The sequence below is a fragment of the Aegilops tauschii genome, chromosome 7 (genome assembly GCF_002575655.3).
Source record: "Aegilops tauschii subsp. strangulata cultivar AL8/78 chromosome 7, Aet v6.0, whole genome shotgun sequence".
In the NCBI taxonomy this organism is placed as follows: domain Eukaryota; kingdom Viridiplantae; phylum Streptophyta; class Magnoliopsida; order Poales; family Poaceae; genus Aegilops; species Aegilops tauschii.
In genome coordinates, this window is record NC_053041.3 from 325,655,397 (window position 1) to 325,663,961 (window position 8,565).

At 49.1% G+C, this 8,565-nt stretch overlaps 1 long non-coding RNA gene across 2 annotated transcripts; it reads right to left on the minus strand.

Moving 5' to 3' along the window:
• Positions 1-6,085: 6,085 nt before the first annotated feature.
• Positions 6,086-8,321, minus strand: LOC120969663 (uncharacterized). Of its 2 annotated transcripts, none has more exons than XR_005764000.3 (2): positions 7,834-8,321; positions 6,086-7,337 (listed from the first exon to the last, which is right to left on the minus strand). It is a non-coding gene; the product is annotated as an uncharacterized lncRNA (long non-coding RNA). The 2 variants fall into 2 exon arrangements; XR_005763999.3 differs by having other exon boundaries at positions 6,086-7,132; positions 7,834-8,315.
• Positions 8,322-8,565: the final 244 nt, after the last annotated feature.

The window sequence follows — 8,565 nt, forward strand, 5'->3', positions numbered from 1 at the left end:
CAAACTTCGGAGTAAATAATACAAGCTCAAAAATAGAGCATGGTTCACAAAGCAGAGGATACAATTTACCAAAGGCATCATGTATTCGAGGAAAAGCTCACAAGCTTATTTAATATGGAGGACATTGTCGGATAAAATCCGACAAAAGGGTCTGGTGGTCCACAAGGGATCTGATGTGAGCATCAGTACTCAACCAGAGGAAGAAAGAATGCAAGGAGATCAGATTATAGAAACAACTGACTAACTCAAAAGCTCAAATGCAAAGGAATTATGAATTCCAAGACAAGGGATCAGAAGCAATGCTCTGATTAGGGATGGATAAGTCGAGTAAACTTACGGGTACAATCGATGGCAAATTTGATTGGTCGAGATCCAGCTCATGTTTAAAATGACGTCTGAGCCGGAAGGATGAATTCTAGGATCTGATTGAGGATTGCGAGCTTTCGCAACAAATTGAATCAACGGACTCAAAATGATAATGACAAGAGATGCCAATAAGATTTAGACTTATGGGATTAACCATAATGCAAGCAAGTAAGAATTTCAAGAGCAATAGGCTACTCAGGATTTCGGAAGTTCAAATAGTATTTTGAGGACTTTTGTGAAATACATGAATCAACTGGGGATGAGCAAATATCCGGTGAGGGCTAGAAATTATCCTTAATGATATTCATGTGGCAAAGAACAGCAAGGCAGTAAGCTCAAAGGATTCTCGGAGCAGCAAAGAGAATTTCGGGGTATCTTGTAATAACAAGATCAACTGGGAAACATTGTATGAATGGCGAGTATACGTGGCTATCCATAGGAGTTTATCGTTGAAAGGGAATTGCAAAAGCGATGAACACAAGTTCTCGGGTTATCAGCGGAGAGTATCTTCAGGGTCTTCACGTGCAACAGAAGATCATCAGTAATAAGGGGCTCTCCGGGTGAAAGTGATAACGAGATCCTAATGTCAGATTTAGCAAAATTCAATTAACCCGAATAGAAGAGAGATCAGAGTCCCAGAGTATAGACAAGGAGTAAAAGATCTTAATACCACCCAATGGCGACGTAGGCCCGTAAGACACACAGCCATGTTAGTAAAGTTTTGCAATGACTAGACTCAACTTCGGCCAAGGAGTTGGAAAGGGGACTCCTACAGGCAGTCGGCTCTGATACCAACTTGTGACGCCCCCGATTTGACCGTACACTAATCATGCACGCAAATGTGTACGATCAAGATCAGGGACTCACAGGAAGATATCACAACACAACTCTACAACATAAATAAGTCATACAAGCATCATAATACAAGCCAGGGGCCTCGAGGGCTCGAATACAAGTGCTCGATCATAGACGAGTCAGCGGAAGCAACAATATCTGAGTACAGACATAAGTTAAACAAGTTTGCCTTAAGAAGGCTAGCACAAAAGTAGCAACCATCGAAAAGGCAAGGCCTCCTGCCTAGGACCTCCTAACTACTCCTCGAAGCCGAACTCCACGTAGAATCATCCTCGGGGTCTCTAGCTCCTGGACTCCAGCATCTGGTTGCGGCAACCAGGTAGAAAGGAAAGGGGGAAAAGAGGAAGGAAAGCAACCGTGAGTACTCATCCAAAGTACTCGCAAGCAAGGAGCTACACTACATATGCATGGGTATATGTGTAAAGAGGCATATCAGTGGACTGAACTGCAGAATTCCAGAATAAGAGGGGGATAGCTAGTCCTGTCGAAGACTACGCTTCTGGCCATCTCCATCTTGCAGCATGTAGAAGAGAGTAGATTGAAGTCCTCCAAGTACGTCGCATAGCATAATCCTACCCGGCGATCCCCTCCTCGTCACCCTGTTAGAAAGCGATCACCGGGTTATATCTGGCACCTGGAAGGGTATGTTTTATTAAGTATCCAGTTCTAGTTGTCATAAGGTCAAGGTACAACTCCGGGTTGTCCTTTTACCGAGGGACACGGCTATTCGAATAGATAAACTTCCCTACAGGGGTGCACCACATAACCCAACACGCTCGATCCCATTTGGCCGGACACACTTTCCTGGTTCATGCCCGACCTCGTAAGATCAACACGTCGCAGCCCCACCTAGGCTCAACAGAGAGGTCAACACGCCGGTGTAAATCCTATGCGCGCAGGGGTCTGGGCCCATCGCCCATTGCACACCTGCACGTTGCGTACGCGGCCGGAAGCAGACCTAGCCTAGCAGGCGTTCCAGTCCAATCCGGCGCGCGCCGCTCCGTCGCTGACGTCAAGAAGAGCTTCGACTGATACCACGACGCCGGGATACCCATAACTACTCCCGCGTAGATGGTTAGTGCGTATAGACCAAATGGCCAGACTCAGATCAAATACCCAGAACTCGTTAAGCGTGTTATTTGAAGTAACCGCGGACGCCGACCAGGGCCAGGCCCACCTCTCTCCTGGGTGGTCTCAACCTGCCCTGTCGCTCCGCCACAAAGTAACAGTCGGGGGCCGTCAAGAACCCAGGACCACCTCTACCGGGAAGGAGCCACCTATCCTTTCAGCCCCCTCATCAAAATCACTTGCGGGTTCTCAACGAGCCGACCCGACTTTAGTCACCACATGTGTCATGTATATAAAGTATATAGTATATACCCGTGATCACCTCCCAAAGTGATCACGGCCCAGTAGTATAGCATGGCAGACGAACAAGAGTGTAGGGCCACTGATGGAACACTAGCTTCCTATACTAAGCAGTAGGATAGCAGGTAAGGGTAACAACTGTAGCAACAATGACAGGCTATGCATCAGGATAGGATTAACGAAAAGCAGTAACATGCTACACTACTCTAATGCAAGCAGTATAGAGAAGAATAGGCGATATCTGGTGATCAAGGGGGGGCTTGCCTGATTGCCCTGGCAAGTAGGAGGGATCGTCAACTCCGTAGTCGAACTGGGCAGCAGCAGCGTCAGTCTCGTAGTCTACCGGAGAGAAGAGGGGGAAGAAACAGTAAATACAATGCAAACATAAGCATGACGATGCGTGACATGACAATGAGCGGTGCTAGGTGTGCCCTAACGCAGCAGTAGGTGGTACCGGCGAAGGGGGGAACATCCGGGAAAGTATTCCCGATGTTTCGCGTTTTCGGACAGTCGGACCGGAGGGGGAAAGTTCCATGTTCGCTATGCTAGGAACGTGTGGCTGACAAACGGACTACGTATTCGGATTCGTCTCGTCGTTCTGAGCAACTTTCATGTACAAAGTTTTTCCATCCGAGCTACGGTTTATTTTATATTAAATTTTAAAGATTTAAATCATTTTTAGAATTTAATAAATTAATTTAATTCGAAATTTAATTAATGCATCAGCATGACGTCAGCAGTCAACGTTGACCGTTGACCTGGTCAACCTGACAGGTGGGTCCCACCTGTCAGGGGCTGTTAGCTAATTAACAATAGTTAATTAGGTTAATAAATCTTAATTAGTTAATATTAACAGGATTAATTAAGTTAATTAATTATCTTAATTAATTAATTAATTTTATTATTTATTTATTTTAAATCATTATTTATTTATTTTTTATTTTTATTCCTTTTTTTCTGGGGGTGGGCCCCATATGTCATAGGCTAGGGGGCCATAGCGGGTGTGGGCTACGGGCACAGCCCGAACGGGCAAGGGGGATATGGGCGACGGGAGCCAGCCCGCCCGACAGGGCGCTACGGCCAGCGGGTGAAGGGGGCCAGCGCAGGGCCCGGCGCCGGCGACAGTGGCCGGAGCGGGGCGTCGGGCGACCAGGACTCGCGTCGGCGCGGGCGAGCGCGAGGGGAGGTCGTGGGCGCGACGACTGGAGGCGTCGCGATTGGGCGAGGCAAGCGGCCAGGCAGAGTGGGGCGCGCGCGGGCAGCATCGGCACTAGCAGCGGCGGCGCAGCAAAGAGGCTGCAGCGCGGGGAGCAGGGTGGGGGCCGGCGTGAGGCAGTAAGCCAGCGCGCGGGCGTGGCCAGTGTGGGCGCACGAGGAAGCAGGAGGCACGGGCGCGTGGCGCGCGAACGCGCGCGCTTCGGCGCGGCCAGGAGCAGGGGTGCGGCGATGCGGTTGTGCACGGGCCGGCGGGAGAACGTGCTCGGCCACAGGGGCTAACGGAGGAGAAGGGGGAGCTCACGGGGTGTTGTAGGGAACGGGGCAGTGGGGCTCGAGGAGGATGTCGGAGATGTCGTTCCGGCGGGGAGGCAGACCATCATGGTAGCTCCGGGCGGCGGCGGGGTCCGGTGGGCGTCGGAGTCGACGCGGTTGTCGGGGGCGAGCGCCGTCCGATGGGGAGGAGGATGGGATGCGGCGCAGGAGGTTGGGAGCCGCGAGGAGGAGGCCGGGGGTGGCGGTGCTCGGCGCCGGCGGGCGGCGGCCTCTAGGGAGCGGCGGCTCGGGTGTCGGTCGCCCGCTCCACTGAGCGTGCGCGCGTGTGGCGGCGCGGGTGAGGGGAACGATGGGGGAATCAAGTGGAGTGGGGGGTAGGTGGAGTTAGGGTTCGGGGGGGGATAGGCCATATAGGCCATGACTGGGCCAGCCGGTTGGTTAACTAGCTGGGCCGGTTGGCCCAGCGTGGGGGGTCTTTCATTTTATTTTTGTTTTATTATTTTATTTATTTCACCTTTTCTGTTTTAGTTTTGTTTCCTATTACTTCTTTTTTTGTTTTAGTAAAATATACACTTATCATCTCAATTAGTATCTCAACTTAGTCCATAGCCACAAAAAGTGTAGTCCTCAAATAAATTAGTTTGACATTTTATTAATTAAAAAAAGGTATTTAAATAATTGTTTTTGCTGTTGTTTTAATCATCTTAAGGTATTTAAACATTTTATAAAGGTGTGGTTTCTCCACCATAATTACCGATGTAATATTTGATTCACTCCGAACATTTTAGTTTTAATATTTGAAAACTTTTATGTTTGCCTGATTTTGAATTTGAATTTTGAACCGGTTTTTTGAACTAACGAGAGATTAGTAACAATAACCGAGGTAATGTGGCATCATTAGCGTGGGATTACTGTAGCCTAATTATCCGGGCGTTACAGGGAATGACGTATATTGTTATGCGGTTTGACCGATAAAGATCTTCGTAGAATATGTAGGAACCAGTATGAGCATCCAGGTTTAGCTATTGGTTATTGACCGGAGATGTGTCTCGATCATTCTACATAGTTCTTGAACCCGTAGGGTCTGCACGGTTTACGTTCGATGACGATTTGCATTATGAGTTGTGTGTTTTGGTGACCGAAGTTTGTTCGGAGTCCCGGATGAGATCACGGACACGATGAGAAGTCTCAAAATCCTCGAGAGGTAAAGATTGGTATATTGAAAGGTTATATACAGACACCGGAATGGTTCCGAAGAGGTTCGGGGATTTTCTGGAGTACCGGGAGGTTACCGGAACCCCCCGGAAAGTTAATGGGCCTCATGGGCCATAGTGGAGAGAGGGAGGCAGGCCACAAGAGGTGGTGCACGCCTCCCCCTGCCCAATCCGAATTGGGCAAGGGGTGGGGGCGTGGCCCCCCTTTCCTTCTCCCTCTCCCCTCTTTCCCCTTTCCCCCTCTCCGTTGGAAGGAAGGGGGGCGAATCCTACTAGGAGTGGAGTCCTAGTAGGACTCCCCTCTTGGCGCGCCTTCTCCTGGCCGGCCACCTCCTGCCCCTGTCCTTTATATACGGGGGCGGGGGCACCCCAAAGGCACATCATTGTGGGCTCTTAGCCGTGTGTGGTGCCCCCCTCCACGGTTTACTCCTCCGATCATAGCGTCGTAGTGCTTAGGCGAAGCGCTACCTGGATCACATCACCATCACTGTCACCACGCCGTCGTGCTGAGGGAACTCTCCCTTGACCCTCTGCTGGATCAAGAATTCGAAGGACGTCATCGAGCTGAACGTGTGCTGAACTCGGAGGTGCTGTACGTTCGGTACTTGGATTGGTTGGGTCGTGAAGACGTTCGACTACATTAACCGCGTTAACCTAACGCTTCCGCTTTCGGTCTACGAGGGTACGTGGACACACTCTCCCCTCTCGTTGCTATGCATCTCCTAGATAGATCTTGCGTGAGCATAGGAATTTTTTTGAAATTGCATGCTGCATTCCCCAACAATCGGATCTCAACAAATGCACTGCAAAAGAAGATGTCATCGGATAGAACTCCAACAACATCGGGGAGAACATTGTATTGAAGATCAAAGAGAAAGAAGAAGCCATCTAGATACTAGCTACAGACCCTTAGGTCCATGGTAAACTACTCACGCTATATCGGAAGGGCAGCAAGGTTGATTTAGAGGCCCTCCGTGATCGAATCCCCCTCCGACGGAGTGCCGGAAAAGGCCCCAAGATGGGATCTAACAGGAACAGAAGCTTGCGGCAGCGCCGCAAGTATTTTTGGTGTGCCCTCTGGTATAGGTGGAATATATGAGGATTTATAGTGCAGAGATTAGGTCAAGACGGTCCACAAGGGGCCCACAAGCTAGGTGGCGCGCCCCCACGTCTTGTGGCCGCTTCCTAGCTCTTCTGGCCTCCTCTCCAAGTATTGTGGGTTTCTTCTGGACCAAGAAATATGACCGTAAAGTTTTATTTCGTTTGGACTCTGCTTGATATTCCTTTTCTGTAAAAGTCAAAAATAACGAAAACATAAACTAGCACTGGGCTCTAGGTTAATAGGTTATTAGAAAAATAATATCAAATAGCATATTAATGCATATAAGACATCTAAAACAGATAATATAATAGCATGGAACAATAAAAAAATTATAGATACGTTGGAGACATATCAGGCCACGACAAGGAGATGGAGCCGCGCGGGAGATCACAGAAGGAGTCGAGCAGGATTACCATATACAACGATCAACACATATTATATATGGATTAACATAATGGGTAGTGAGAAGTATACATGACTAAAAAGAAATTATCATAATGGGCAGTGAGAAGTATACATGACTAAAAGGAAATTATCATAATGGGCAGTGAGCATCGCGGAAGGTGTCCTGAAGAATACCTATAAAGGGGAGTGAGCATCATGTACACATCTCCATCTTCTTCCACATATACCACTAGTGCTGAGCCGCCTTTTGAAAGAAGCCGGCGGTGCTGTCCGTCATGCAATGATAGTCCAGCGAGCGGTGTCTCCGTGACTCCGGCCACATCCTTCGACCCTGCACGAAGGCAGTCTAGAGTTTTATGGGCAGCACCGCGTGACCGCTCTTTGCTCGACGTCCTCGATGACATCGTCTCTGATGACCGCTGCTTCCTCGACGTCCCTGACGACATCGAGTCCAGCGACAGCTGCTTCCTCGACGTCCTCGACGAGATCGTCCCCAGCAAACTCCATCGACAAACACCAGTGCAGTGACGTCTAGACTGTAAGTTGCATCTAGTCATTCCTAGTACTATATAAATCTATGCATGTTGTAGCCAATTCTATATCAGGTTTATCTAGTGTTTATAGACTGTTTTCTGTTCCTACTACTAGTGGACTCAGCCGTGTCCTCTGTGTATGGTAGACTCTATCTCCATGTTAATCTGCCTATACTACTACTTTGCTACCACTAGTATGGTAGATAGTCCTAGCTCTTCACGTAATGTTTTTATTTGCATGCTAATTATACATGGATGGGTGCTATCAATCTGCTCATTTCTGAATCTGGGATGCATGCTTCAGAAGAAAACCATGTGCATGTTTAATCTGCTCCTGTACGTACTAATTAAAGGAATTAAATTAATGAATAATTGTATATCACTTCTAACAACACTATGAATCTGGGTATATGCCAGTCACGCTGTCCCCTAGATTTGCATAACAAAGCAGAGCATCAATCAATTATTAGGAAAAATAAACAGAGAAAGAGGAAGAGACCTTGTGTGGAAATTATGGTGGTCTACAGCTCGTCGGGCTAGGGCGTGAGCTCGTCTTCATCCTCATCATCCTCTGCTATTCCACTAGCAACATTGGAGCCGCGCCGGTGACGGAGGCGACGCCGTGCCGAAAACCCTAGCCATGGGGAGGGTTTGGGCACAAGCTATGGAGACAGGGAGTGACGGATCTGGCCGGAGTAGACGGCACAACAGAGGGAGGCGAGCTCGGGGATGTGCTGCATGCCGGCCATGGACACTATACCTGGATAGAATTGACCGTTGTTTGTGGCTGCAGAGAGGGATCTCTTGGGAGAGAGATGGAGAGTGAGAGGGCTCGTGGGAGGGAGAGAGGGTTGGGTGTTTCATGGGGGAGGATTCGAGAGCTGCCTGAGGTGAGGGAGGGGAGGGGAAGCGCGGCCGGCCGGCGGAGAGCTGCGAGAAGGCGAGGTGCTTGGTTGGTGGCTGCAAGAGGGACTTGCTCGGCCTGTCGTGTTTTTTTCTTTGGCTTGGGCTTATATTAGGAAGAGAGAGAGATAGAGATACATGGTGGGCTGTGGGCTATTTTCTGCGGCCCAATTAGAGAAAAGCGTCCAAGCACAATATATAGTTAGTTTAGTGGCGTGGGTCGCACGGAATTACTAGTGATGTGCGCTGAATAGTAGACGCCACACTGGTATAGCGAGGTGCTATAAAAACGGTTTTTAACCCCTTTCCGCGACGACGTTCGGAACCG